General features: G+C 53.3%; 1 pseudogene; it reads right to left on the minus strand.

Annotated features, from left to right (window-relative positions):
• Positions 1 to 1,021: 1,021 nt before the first annotated feature.
• Positions 1,022 to 3,771, minus strand: LOC136477961 (abscisic acid 8'-hydroxylase 1-like; annotated as a pseudogene).
• Positions 3,772 to 14,320: the final 10,549 nt, after the last annotated feature.

Genomic DNA, 14,320 nt, shown 5'->3' on the forward strand with positions numbered 1-14,320 from the left:
GTGTATGTTTCATACAAAATCCACTCTAAAAAAATGTAGTCTCTGGACTCCATAATAGTACAACATGCATGTTAGGTCCTCCAGAGTTTATAATTAAGAACCTATATACAATGTTGTGCTATAAAGAAGGAAAAATAGTCACCAAAACTTTATTAAGCAATGAAAAACTATTTACAAAAGTCATTTTTAAGAAAAGTATTAAAATGCCATCAAAGAAAAGTAGCTACCCACACTATTTGTGTGGGCCACCTTGCTAGTTTGTATTTCCTTCGTTTCAAAAAACAATGCAATTCTAGCTTCATTCTCGATTAAAGCGCTAAAGTTTGACTAAATATATAGGTGAAAATTTTAATATTTATGACGTGAAATGATTATATTATGAAAGTATGTTTCACTACAAATCTAATTATACCTATTTAGTATGATAAATATTTTTTTTGTGAACAAAATATTATTAATTTTTAATATAAATTTGGTCAGACTTCACCTATTTTAACATAACACTATTCTATAACTGCATGCATTTTGGACGTACGGACGGAGGACCAGTAACCTGTAGAAGATAATTAATCATTATATATATAGAACGAGAATAATGGTACAGAGTCGGAAGATCATCATAGCCGGAACATGCGCCCTGTTCGCTTGACTTATAAGTTATACTTTTTTCAGCCAACGAACATTATTTTACTTTCACAATAAATTAATCAATAGTATTTTCAGTCATGGCTTATCAGCCCAACAGGGAATGATCATGGTTTCTTCAGTTTGACCCGGGGAAGTCCGTATGACACCCCAAAGTCCAGCAGATTATTTTTCTTCTTTCTTCAGAGTTCAGAGCTGCAGTGGCAGTGCATTGCATCCTTGGAAGCGTGCACGGACACAGCACATTATGCGATCGAGGACCACTGATATTGCTTAATTAACAACTTAATTAATCGCCGGAGATGGAGTAAACCGAGCAAAGCAGACGCAGACGCACTTAGAGAATTTAATTAGTACGGGCAGGGAGAGCAGTAGCTGTTCTGAAAGCAGTCGCTGTCTTTTGCGTTGGACGAAACAAATACAAGGCGGGGTCGCCGTCGGAGTCCCGGGCCTTAGCTGCGGGAAGGCGACGTGGTTTCCTTTTGACTCCGGCGATGCATCCAATCCATCCATCCGTCCAAGGATTATTCGGCCTAGCTGCCAGCCTGCTTTCAGGCGGACAACCTAGCTGCTAGCTTACATACAATCCCAATCAGGGCCTCTCTCTTTCTTTTATGGTTCTTCTCCTATAGGTGTTGGCTGGCTGGCTTATAAAAAATCTAAAGAAGAACAAGATGAAAAAAAAATGGTTTGGTTTTCCAATTAAGCAGCGCCACTTCTTTGTGGTGCTGCGCTGGGTCATCTGATGCCTACTGGAGTACTAGTAGCTTAGACTGAGTGACACCTACGCGGCTACGCCTAATTTTGTGTTTTGGTCTTGTCTTCCGGCTTCTTGGGATCCGGCCCTACTAGCTGAAGAAGAAGAATCTGTACACGGACTTGCGTTATCTTTCTCTGATCATCCCATGCCTGCCTGATGATGCCCGTCACCGTCCTCGTCCTGTCCGATGGCGGCCGCTGCACGCGGCCGACGCCCAATCCCGGAAGCGGTTTTCGGCGTTCCTAGGTATTACTAGTAGTAGTACTAGCATATACCACCATCCATCCATCCATCCGCTTGTTTGGTGTGGCTCCGATCCGATCCACATCTCGGGCTCGGCTCATCAAATCAGTCCTTGCGAACGAAGGTCATGGGCAGGCCGTTGAGCGGCAGCGCGAAGGGGCCGAATTGCACGCCGCTCTCGGACTTGGAGGTGGACCACCTGTACTTGGTGGCGAGGTGGTGGAAGAGCACCATGCTCTCCAGCTTGGCGAGCTCGTTGCCCGGGCACGAGTGGGTCCCGTTGCCGAACGGCATGAACGTGTTGGGCTTGGGAGCAACCTGCATCACAGAGAGCCATTCAGATTGTTAGAGGACATGGTTTCCCTTTCCCACCCACATCAGTTGTTGAGAGAAACACAAATGGCGAAGCAGCAGCCGGAGAAACTGAGACTGACCTCGAATCGGGAGGGGTCGAACTTCTCCGGGCAGGGGAAGTGGTCGGGGCTGTGGTGGATGTTCCGGAACAGGGGCATCACCTTCCAGCCCTTGGGGATCAGGTACCCTGCAGCCAGCACACACAGCACATACGATGAGTTAGTCTATTCATTTCGGTTAGGAACCCGTCCCGTCCGTCCAGTTCATCCGCAGCAGCGCACGACAGGGACAGGGGGACACAGCCCCGCCTCCAATCTAGCGTGAAACGGTGGCTGGTGGCGGGAGCCGACTAATAACTCTACTGGAGTATTTGCTATCGGGACGGACGTGACGCCTCACCTTGGTACTCCACGTCCTCCACGGCCTCCCGGAAGGTGAAGGACAGGATGGACGCCACCCGCATCGTCTCCTGGATCACACGGCTCGTCATGCGCATCCGCCTCGTGTCCGCCCACGTCAGGGGCTCGTCCGAGGACCCCTTGGACCGCGCGATCTCCTGCTGCTCCTCGATGACCGCCTTGAGCACCGCGGGGTGGTCGCCCAGGAACTTGACCATCCAGGTGAGCACGCTGGCGGTGGTGTCGCGGGCGGCGAAGATGACGCCGATCACGTTGTCCGCGATCTGGGCGTCGGTCAGCGCCTCGCGGTCGTCCAGGAACGACGCCAGGAGGTCGCTCCCGCGCTGCTGCCGCTCGCGCCGGGCCTCGATGATGTGGGCCACGATGGCGCCCAGGCGCTTGCGGGCCTTCATGGCCTTGTGGAACAGGGTGCCCGGCAGGTTCACCGGCATCGAGTTGTACCCTTTCTCCAGCGTCAGGTAGCACTGCTTCAGCTCCTCGATGTACCGCAACTCCTCCTCGCCGAAGATGGACAGCAATGCCACATTCAGCGCGTACTGCAGCAGCGGGAGGTCACAGAATCAGCATTTACAACGCAAGGATGGAAGGAACAGAGCGGCAGAACAGAGCATATCATGAGGAAGAAGAACAAGAACAACAGCAACCCCAGTCCCAACCCACCAGCTTCATCTCTTGGAAGGTGTTGACGAGGCGTCCGTCCCAGGAGTGGAGCGAGCGCAGCGCGATGGCCTCGATGGCCGGCACGGAGCCGCGGATGGCCTTCGGGGGAGAACGCGCGGGAGACGAGGCGGCGGAGGTGGGCGTGGTAGTCGCCCTGCTGGAAGAAGATGGCCTGTGGCCCCAGCATGCGCTCCTTGCTCGCCGGGAACGTGGGCTTGAAGAGGTGCGCCTGCGTGACGAGCACGAAGCGCGCCGCCTCGGGGCTGGACACCATCACGCAGGGGCACCCCAGGATGTGGGTCTTGAAGATCGGCCCGTACCGGTTCTGCTTCCGGGCGAAGAACACGTTGGGGTTCTTGGACGAGTAGAGCTGGAACGTCTCGCCCACGTACGGCCACCCCATCGACCCCGGCGGCAGAGGCAGCGCCTTATTGCCGCACGCCGACGCTGGCGCCGGCCGCTTCCGGCCGCGGACGGCGCAGGCGAACCCGATCATCGGCGCCAGGAGGCAGACAAAGAGTAACAAGGCGCCCATGATGATGGCTTTTGCCTTGCTCGCTCTCTGCTTGTTGCGGTGAAAGGAGGTAAGCAGCAGCTAGGAGGGAGGCGGAGGAGGAGACTGCAACCAACGGCGGACGAGGAGGAGGAAGGCAAGAGAAGAGATGGGGTGTTGGGGTGGAGGGAAAGGCGAGGGAGGTGGTAGCTATTTATAGATTGGCGGTGAGCCTTTTTAGTCTCTCCCCAAAAATCTACCACCACGACGCATCGGCATCGCACTCCACAGGAGGAACAGGGGCCATGCGACTGAGCGAGCGAGGGGGGAATTATTGCGAGCGCGCGATTAATTGAATCCCTCGCTTGCTCCAGCTCAACCTCTCCCTTTCTGCCCCTGTCTGTCTCCGGGCTAGCGGATACCGGACACGCACGCTCTCGTACTGCACTGCACACTGCCGTAGCTCGGTTTGGCTGCTTGCTTATCCGTCCTCGTCCTCCTTGCCTCTCGCCGCTGCATCAGCTGGCAAACCTACCGAAGTACAACTCTCTCGGCTTAGGGCATTCTTAACAATAAAAGATAGTTACTAGTTCTAAGATAATAATTATTTTAAACAATAGTACTAATTTTTTTCTCCCATCAAATATGATTATCATTTCTGGACAGAGAAAGTAGTAGCTCGTAATACGAATAGCCCTATATAACAGCTTCATGTGATTTTGAAAAACAGAGACCTGAATACGTTTTTTTTCTAAAACACATGATATTGATGTGTGTATGAAACTTGAAACTAGATCTTGATCGAGAGATAGTTTTCTCTCTCTACTAGTAAAACATAAAGGCCCCGTTCGCTGGTCTAAAACTTGGCTGAAACGGGCTGAAAAACACTGTTCCGGTTGAATTGTTGTGAGAGAAAAACACTGTTCTGGCTGAAAAAAGAAGCCGAACAAGCCGAATATGGAGTAAGCCGAACAGGGCCAAAATAATATAATTAGAGCTAGCTTATAATAAGTAACCATTGAAGATGCCCTTAGTTGCTGGCTAACCCTCTCAAATTAATTCCTTCCGTCTCGAACATTTCTAGCGATTGGCCTGCTCGGTTTAATTAATTTTACGTAGTGTACACTTTCTTTCTCATAAACGAAGTGAAATAAACCGCTGCAGCAAGGAGGCCTTTTACTAGGAAAAGATTGACATGAGCTTTGCGCGGTGCTCTTGTGTGTTTTTGTTGTGATTATTACTCAGAACCCTCCAAACCCTAATTGTCTAAAAATGTGGTAAATAATCATAGTCATTGTTCATTAAATTTGTACGACTTGGAACTGTCACTACTACGCAAATGATTTTGCAAGACGGTGCCCTTTTATTAACGGAGGCGGCAACAAAATCCAACCGCCTCGGTTAATGCGTACGATTAACAGAGGCGGGCACTTTATATTTACCGAGGTGGACACTTTTGCTCGCCTCGTAAAATCGATTTACGAAGGTGGGCAACTTAAGACATCTGCCTCCAAAAATAGTCTATTTTTAGAGGTGGTCGTCCTAAGTTGTCCGCCTCGATAAATCAATTTTCGGAGGCGGGCGCACTACGCCCGCCTTCTAAAAAGGTCGAGGCCCAATAGGACCAGGCGAGGCCCAATAGCTCTTTGTATATATACCTCAACTTAGGGTTTGGCGGCTTCCTCAGCCATTCAGCCGAGCAGCAGCCTCCCTCTCTCTCCCAGGCCCAGGCGGCGGCCTCCCTCACTCACCCGTCCTCCCTCCCTCTCACTCACCCGTGCAGATCCGGCGTCCTCCTTTCCTCCCTCTCTCTGCTCAGATCCGGTGGCTTCCTCCCTCCCTCTCCCTCAACGGGCTCCCTCCCTCCCTCTCCGTCGGTGGCGGGCTCCCACTCGATGTCAGGCTCGTCGCGCCTCCTCCGCTCAGATCTGCCTCAGGTACGACTCCCTCCTTCCCTCCCTCCCTCTCCCTCGGTAGCGCGCGCGGGCAGATCCGCGCGGCTCCCTCCCTGGTTTTCTCCTCTCCATCTCGCTCACCCTCTCTTCATGGCAGGACGATGCGTCCAGCAGGAGCAGCTGTGCGCGCGTTCGCAGGAGTAACAGCGGCGGCGCGTTCACATGAGGAGCAGCGGCGGCGGTGCACCAGTGCTCGGCATGGAGGAGCTCGGCGTGGAGGAGGACCAACGGCGCGGCGGCGTGGCGTGGATGCTAGCGGCCCAGATGCGGCAGCGTGGACGCGACGGCAGCAGGCTCGATTGGGCTCGACCGTGGGCTCGATTGGGCTTGCTCGGGCTTTTTTTAAACAATTAACGGAGGCGGGCACCCTAATGCGCCCGCCTCCGTTAATGGATTAACCGAGGCGGGCAGGACAACCGCCTCCGTAAAGTCACGATTAACTGTGACCTTTGATTGGAGCTTGTTGCAATGCCCGCCTCCATTAACCCTTTTTGTCCACCTCCAATAAGATTTATGTAGTAGTGTGTGTTTTGTTTCACAACTCTAATTGTCTAAAAACATGGCAAATAATCTTGGCCGGCATTCATTCGACACTACAGTGTATGACTTTGAATTCTATTTTTTTCCACGATTAAGTATAACTCGTAGATCTTTTCTTAAAAAAAAATCTGATGCTAGCAACAGATGAAGGGATCCAAACAGTCCCTTAGAACCCTTTTGGTACTGTTTTGTCTAGCTCGGCTTTTGCCTCTTATAATAGTGTACAGAAGTATCGGAATCAGTGAAGCAAAAAATACTAGTTTCGTCGGTTCATGATTCATTTTAAAGAAAAAGATAAAAACAATACCTTACTACGGCGTATCTACAGTACGCGGAGAAACCAAACCCTAAACCAGTCGGATCTATCTCCACCTAACGAGGCCTTAATTTACAGATCGATGAGTGACGCAGCAGGTAACATAAGAAGGACGACAGGCTGAGGTTGCCGCTATGACTGACCGGTTGAAGGGTTAAAAGCAGCCGGAGCACATTTTGAAATCAAAAGAAGCAGAAGAAGGAAGAACGAAGAAAGGAGCATGCGAGTAAGAACGCTGAACGAGACTCTGAATCTTAAATGAAAGTAGCACACGTGTTGAACAGACGCCTAGTCGGTCTTCCGGGGGAAATGGTCGTACGCATGCTGCTGTGCCCTTTTTTTCAGTTTTCTAAAAAGAAACTAATTCTTTTTCTCGTCTCTTTTTCGGAAGGAGGGTCACCAAAAATCAAAATGTGGTGTGATATACTCCATCTTTTGTTAGGCCTGGTTTAGATTGAGGTTAGGAATCAGTATCTGACACTGTAGCACTTTCGTTTGTATTTGACAATTATTGTCCAATCATAGCCTAAGCTCAAAAGATTCGTCTCGTAATTTACAATCAAACTATGTAATTAGTTATTTTTTTTATCTATATTTAATACGTCATATATGTATCTAAAGATTTGATGTAATTAAAAGAGAGTGAAAAAACTTACAATCTAAAGTAGGCCGGCCTAAGTAGGTTAACATCCCGATCAAAAAGAAATTCAAAACCATGTGCTGGTCAGACGAGTTGACCTTGTGCATGCACGGAGCTAGGTGACAGCTGTGAGGGCGTAAATCAATTCGCAGTACAATGAGACTCGTTTTCTCCGCCCCAGATTCCAGTGTACTTCCTTCTGAACAATAATTTAAACTGATCAACAAATAAATATTTATAGTTTTATCGTACGTTGTGATCGAAGATGGCCTAGCACTTAATGACATAGGGTTTATAGCGGTTCAGGTAACATGTCCTACGTCCAGTTTGGGTCGGTCGGTGACTTTATTACTGAGCCCAGGTGCTCGAAGTTTACAGTGGGGTTACAAACGAGAAGAAGAAAGATGAGGTGTACAAGAGGTCCGGTCGGAAGGACCGAGACCGACAGGAGCTCTACTATGAGCTAAGTATTCAAGCGTGTGCTTGAGGTCCGAACCTAACGGTTCTGTGATTGTGAGCTAGTAAACTTGATCGATCCAATGAATCTAGAATCAATTAAATCCATATTGTTGGGAGAGAGCGCATCCCCTTTTATAGATGAAGGGGATGGCCTTACAAGTGAGAGGGAAGGAGAATGTTTGCTTCTAAGCCTTGTTGCCTACGCTGGTGGGTATAGGATGATGGTAGGCGCCCAAAACACTGTTGGACGTCAGATGCATGTGGGAGGTTGCGTCGTCTTGTTGGGGCAGGGTAGATGTCGGTACCTACATATATTGTTGATGCCCAGAGGCATGTGAGGAATTTCACCATATTCACTCAGTACGGTAAATCCCGGCGCCCTCAACACTATCGATGCCCAGAGACATATGGGGAGGACCCTTACCGTATGAGAGTTAATGGCGTCCACAATACTGTAGGTAAAATATCAACGCCTACAACACTGTTCGTGTTAGGGCGGGTGCAAAGTACTGTTCCTACAGGTGTACAGGGTACGGTCCCTGGTATCGTGGTTTGACTTGTGCGCCTTACCTTGCTTTTCTCCGTTCGTTCCCTAGTCCTTTTCGGGTGGACGTCCCCGGTCGGTTGGTCCCACTCGGCTTTAGTTGCGCTAGTCGGAGAAGAGCGGTGAGTAGGGTCTTTACATACCCTGGTCGGAGATGTGGGGTCGGAGTCGAAGGTAGTGCTTTGCCAGGTCTTCTAGTCGGAGAGACCGTCCGAAGGTGGCTGGGGACCGAAGTGAGCGCTCTGGTCGGAGAGGTGGGCCAGAGTCGACAAACGGACACTGCTCCTCCTCGGCCAGACCTTTCGGTCGGTGATTGGATCGCCTTTCTAGCCTGTTGTTTAGACTCTTGGGCCGGCCCATGAGTTGCACGCTGTCTGCTTGGGCCGAGCTTTTGCAGGGAAGCCGGTCCGCGTGGGACCCTGGGTTTATGAACCAGATAGGAGACCCCGAGCCCCCGGGCGATTTGGACAGAATCGTCTAGGAGATTTTTGTCTTGACAGCGGGTGCACGCGAGCGCACCCATGGGTGTAGCCCCCGAGCCCCCGGGCGGTTCGAGCAGAACCGTCTGGGGGATTTTTCATGTTGCCAGCAGGGGAGGTTTTTATTTTGTCAGTGGGTGCACACGAGCGCACCCGCGGGTGTAGGCCTTCGGCGATTCGGGTAGAATCATCTAGGGGTGTTTGTCAGCGGACGTGTGTGCGTGTTTTTTAGCCAAGATGGAGTTGGCAACCAAGGCGCCATTGCACAGACGAGGCGTTTAGTTTTTTAGGGATCGTGTGAGATGAACCTCGCGGATCCTAGCATCGATGCATGCCGTGGGATCGGTCAAGGCAGTTAGTCAAGGGATCGGAAGAGACGGAGCTCCGCGAGTCCTGGTGTCGGTGTGCGTCGTGGGATCGGGTGAGGCAGTTAGTCGTGGATCCTGGCCTTGGTGCTACCTATGTAGCCGAGGCGATTAGTTAGTTTAGCTTAGGGATCGGTTGAGACGGAGCTCGCTAATCCTGGCGTTGGTGCGCGCCGTGGGATCGGGCGAGTCAGAGTCGTGGATCCTGATGGGGCGAGTTCGGGGTCATAGACCTAGGTAGCTTTGGAGTGTAGTGGAAGCGTAGCCGGATGGGGCGAGTTCGGGGTCGCAAACCCAGGTAGTTTTGAAGTGCAGTCGAAGCATAGCCGAATGGGGCGAGTTCGGGGTCACAGACCTAGGCGTTTTGTGTCTTGAGCCCCCGAGCCCCGTTGGGCTTTGTTAGGGGTCGGTGTGAGTTGTGTGCGTTACTCCGTCCTCGGTTCCTCACAACCGGAGGGGCTAAGTTTTGTCGCTTGTCTCGATAGCTCGGGCTCGAGTGACGCGCTCGGTGAGTTCGCTAATGGGAATGATCGAGTGGAATTCGGGTCCATCGTTCGTGATGGGGTCAGCATAGCCCTCTTGTGATATTCCACTACTCCTTTACCTGCAACCCGACAGATGGCTGGGTTGTTCCGGAGACCGACCCGGGTGACCTAATGGTCTCTCCTCGATGGAGATTCTGTGGGCTTGGCAGAGGCTTAGGATCGAACGAGAAGGTTGAGATGACCCTGTCTGTCAGACTGGGTGAGGGCCGCACGGGGCTCATCTGTGTTTTATCTCCTGACTCTGTCGTTGCTCATATCGAATGAGGCAACTACCGCATCGTGACGCAACATGGAGCGTTGTGATGCATTTCGTTGCATGTGCGATGCTTAGTTCCCGAGCCCCCGGGCGGTTCAGGGCCCGAATCATCCGGGGGGCACGGACATATGGAATGAATGCGTGTATGGATGTATGAAATGATTTATAAAGAAATAGAGGGGGTCGGTAGTGTTACCTTGATGACTCGAGTGACAGGGTTTGAAGAGCTCAAGTCAGAAATGTTCGACCGGGACCCGTGCTCGTCGTTCGTGATGGAGTCGGCATGACCTGCATGGGGCGTCCCTTTGCTCCCTACCTGTCTCTCGGTGTGTTTTTCTGAGTCCTTTGATCGACTTAAGAAGTCCGACGGTCTCTCCCAGCGGAGATCTCATTTTGGGTTTTTTCTAGGAACCATCTAGGGATGCGGAGAGCCTTCTGTGTGCGGTGGTGCTTTGGTTCTTGTGCCCAACATGCGGTAGTGGCTGGCGTGCGGTAGTGGTGGGACATACCCAGGCCACGTCCTGTCTGATCAGGAGCCGTTCCATCGGGCAGGGCATGTCTCATCGGTTAGGGCGCGTCTTATCTGCATTAAATGAGAAAGAGAGAGGGTTTTTTGCTCCACCATTTCGTCTTTCCCGATCGGCATGCCTCCCCTAACTGTTGTACCCTTTTCCTTAAGTAGCAGAAGGGAGAAGGTTTCGCCCTGTTCTTTCGCCTATTCCTCATCTGCCGCCTCCTTTCCTTTTCCTTCTTGCCGTGAGCGTTCTTGAGAGCCACGGCGGTTTCTAGGAAAGAAAAGGGAGAGAGCGAGGGAGAAGAGAAAGACTCACCAATCCTTTTGCGATCTCAGAGTGAAATGTCAGACTAGAGGTCATCCACTGTGAGGGAGTCGGTGTTGAAGGCCTTCGTCGTGAAGGGGTTTCTACCACCAAAGGAGGTGGCGCACTGGAGGGCTCCTGGGAGGGAGGAGTTCCCGCAACCTCGGTCTGACAAGGTGGTTTCCTTTCTCACCTTCTATGAGCGTGGGTTAGGATGCCCCACGCACTAGTTCCTACGTGGGCTCCTCAATGAGTGGGGTCTGGAGTTGCAGCACCTTAATCCGACAGGGGTGCTGCACATCGCCGGCTTTGTCACCATCTGCGAGGCTTTCCTCGGGATGGAGCCACACATGGACTTCTTCCGATGGCTGTTCTCTAGGAGAGCTTTGACAGCGGGGAATCCGACCGAGGTCACGCCGGTGGGGGGTTTCACCTTGTAGAGGAAACCGAGCACGGGAGGCTCGTATCCCGCGTACATCCCCTATGACTCCAACCGGGGGTGGCATAGGAAGTGGTTTTACATCAGGAATCCAGCGAAGGCGCCGTTCCCGGCGCTCACCGGCGGGAGGCCGAAGAAGCAGGACAGTTGGTCATGGGGTTGTGCCCGTATGGAAAAGAAGAAGGTGGAGATTGTCGAGGAGGAGCTCTAGAAGCTTGAGTGGCGTGACCTCGATGGGGTGTGGGTGTTCCACACCCTCTACCGCCGTCGGGTTGCTCCGTTGGTGGAGAGGGCACGACCGATGTGGAGGTACAGTGGCACGTCGGACCCTAATCGTGTGTCATCAGAGGAGCTGCCGGATGACGAGGTCTGGAGTCACCTCAGCCGGGTGCTGCAGCTGAAGCCCAAAGAGAAGTTAAGGGGAAGCCCATACCTCTCAGTGCCTCGGTGGTGTCCAAACTGGTATGCTCCTTTTTCTTTACTTCATGCTCTTTCCCCCTTTATTTTCTTGCTTTTTTATCTTGAGTCGCCTGTTGCGTAGGGGCTTGATGCTTATAGGTCCCAGCTGCACCTTCCGAAGGGGTCGAAGGGCACGTCCCGGTAGGCCACCCAGAAGGAGGCGACAGATGCTAGGAAGAAGAAAAAAACCAGGGAGGTTCAGTAGAAGCAAGAGAAGGAGAAGGAGATTGCCCGACACATGAAGGCCGGGGAACGTAGAAGCGACGTCGAGTCAGAGCTCACGTTAGAGGATCCCATGGATGTGGATGACATGGTTTTCTCTAAGGAGGAGGAAAGTCAGGAGGTCGTTGTGACCATGATGGAGCGTTGCGACTCTGCGGCGATGTCTGCTGGTGATGAGCAGGAGGCAGAGAGGTGCACAGTGGTTCCCATGCTGAGGCAGCGTGTGGTGAGCGCAGACGCCATCGGTGAACGGGAGGCAAAGCGGACGCGGTCACCGCGCCCCTTGGTGGCATCGCCGGTCCCGTCACCGCCTGCCATAGATGCGACCGAGCAAGCCGAGCGGTCCGAGGAGCGGACTGACACCCATGCATCGCTGGGACCGGTGCCAGCGCACAACTCATAGCCAGAGGATGCCTCGCCTGCCGTGGATGCGATCGAGCAAGCCGGGCGGTCTAAGGAGCGGACTAGCACCCGTGCGTCGCACGACTCATAGTCGGACAATGCCCCGCCCGCTGCTTCGGTCGAGAAGTCCCGAGCCGAGGGTCGTGGTGACTCGCTGGCCAAGCAGGAGACGGTTGGGATGACTCCGCCCCCGGCTGAAGTAAGGGGGCATAGGTCATAGCCTGGGAGCGGTCCTTGTCCTGCAGGCCCATCAACATCGGGTCTTGCCTTTAGAGTCATGCCGCACACTTCTCAGTACATTTTTCTTTGTTTCTTTTCGATCTTTTGCTATTGAGTCTTTTTGAAGTGTGACTTATTTGCACTTTTGTCACTGGCCGGGCCATGACGGGGGTGAGCATCGCCCCAACTCCTGTGTAGGAGACTTGGAGGCCCACCCTGCAGCATGTCACGGTGAGCGGCGGGGGGGACAAGGTGGCGGCAGGAACCATTTTCTTCTGAGGGTGGTGCCCCCCGGGTCAGTTGCTGGTATGGTGGCAGCGGCGGCGTCGGCATTGGCGGCGATCCCGGTGCTAATGGTGGAGGTCACATCGGAGGTAACTCTCACGGCCCCTCCTCCACCAGCTACGGCGAAAGAGGAGAGGGAGACCGAGCTCCCTGCCTCACCGGGTGGAGGGCTGCACAGCTCACCCTCATGGTCAGAGCCAAAGGCGTTGAAGGGAGGCGTGGCCAGGATGGAGTCAGAACGCCCGACGGTGGCCCGCGCAACCGAGGTGGTGGATATCCCACCCGACGACGAGGCTGATGACATGGTGGAGCTTCCAGTGTCGTCGCGGGAGCTGGTGGTGGTTCAATCAGAGGCTAAGCCATTCGGCAGGCTGCTAGAGGGTGACCTAGAGTGGCCCTACCCTGAGGACCAGGAAAGGTGCGGTTCGTCCTTCGGAATTCCCAAGAGTGTCAGCTATGGGACATCCTTGGGAAAAAGGACTCGCCACGGTGTCCGAACTCGCCAACCTATCCACGAAGCTCGGGGACGCCGAGGAGTGGGTTAAGTCTGCCCAGCAGTTAGTTGAGGTCGACCTACAGATCACCTTGGAGGTGAGTTTCTCGTATTTGTCCTTGACCTCTGAATCTTTTGTTGGTTGCCTCAGCATGCTTGTTTTTTGTAGGGTCTGAAGGAGATGTCATCTCGCAAGTCCCGCTTTCTCTGGATGGAGCATGCTTGGGTGGCTGAGCTTGAGTGTCATCTAGAGTTTACTCACCGTGAGTCCTAGGACCGGGCGGTAGAGGCGATGGTGGTGCGGGCGAAGGGGCAGTGTGCAGCAGAGTGGGCGACCGCCACCGAGCGAGGGCTTGAGGCGGTGAAGGCCCGCTAGGCGAAGACCGAGGTGAGGTTGCGGACATCCCTGGTGGACACTGAGGTGGTGCTCCAGAAATCCCTAGAGACCCTTGTTCCGGAGCGGAGTGCCTTGGTGTTGGAGCGGAACACCCTGGAGTCGGAGCGAAAGGCCCAGTCAGAGGCAGACCAGGGAAGTGCTCGCGCTTAGGGCTGGGTGATGGGGATGGAGGAGGCGAGCGCCTGACTACGCGAGCAGGTGGCCCGGCAGGCGGAGGAATTCTCCACCCTTGAGAAGTTCCACATTGGTACGTACCTTTTTTGTTTTTCGTCGTGTTGGTTTCTTCCTTTAGCCTGTTTTTGAGCTTGTCGCCCTTCTTTCAGAGCTGGGCGGAAAGGTGAAGTCGTTGGAGCAGGACCTGGAGACGGTCAAGGCGACTTTCAGCCAGAATGCAGAGGAGCTGGCCAAGTCCCATGAAGAGCGACATGCTCTCGAGGGGGAACTTGACTAGATCCACAACGTTGCCTAGCTTGTCGTCTTGGAGGTCTTCAGGTCGGCGCCAAGCACTAGCGCGCCTACCGTCCAGCTGGCAGAGGTCCCGGATGCGGTTCGGGACCTTATCACATGTGGGCTATTCTACGGAGCGTCGAGAGTGTTGACTTCGATGGCGACGTACCACCCGAACCTAGACTTCGTCACTATCTACAGTGGGTACGCTGATGGCTTGAGCACGGAGGACATCAAAACGCTCGGGGAGAGCTTGTTGCCGCACGCAAGGTTGGTGGCAGAGCAAGTCTCTGCTCAGTGGGTGATGGACGTCTACCATGAAGACATGGCCAGAAGCAGTGCGTCAGCAGGACGTTGCCCAGCCCGCGGATGGCACAGAGCCTAGGTTGGAGGTGGACATCACCCCCAGCTTCGACCAAGCCAAATGTCGTCTCGCCGGTGAGTGAGCCGCCCACGCCTTCACCGG

Source organism: Miscanthus floridulus, chromosome 8 (assembly GCF_019320115.1).
Source record: "Miscanthus floridulus cultivar M001 chromosome 8, ASM1932011v1, whole genome shotgun sequence".
NCBI lineage: Eukaryota > Viridiplantae > Streptophyta > Magnoliopsida > Poales > Poaceae > Miscanthus > Miscanthus floridulus.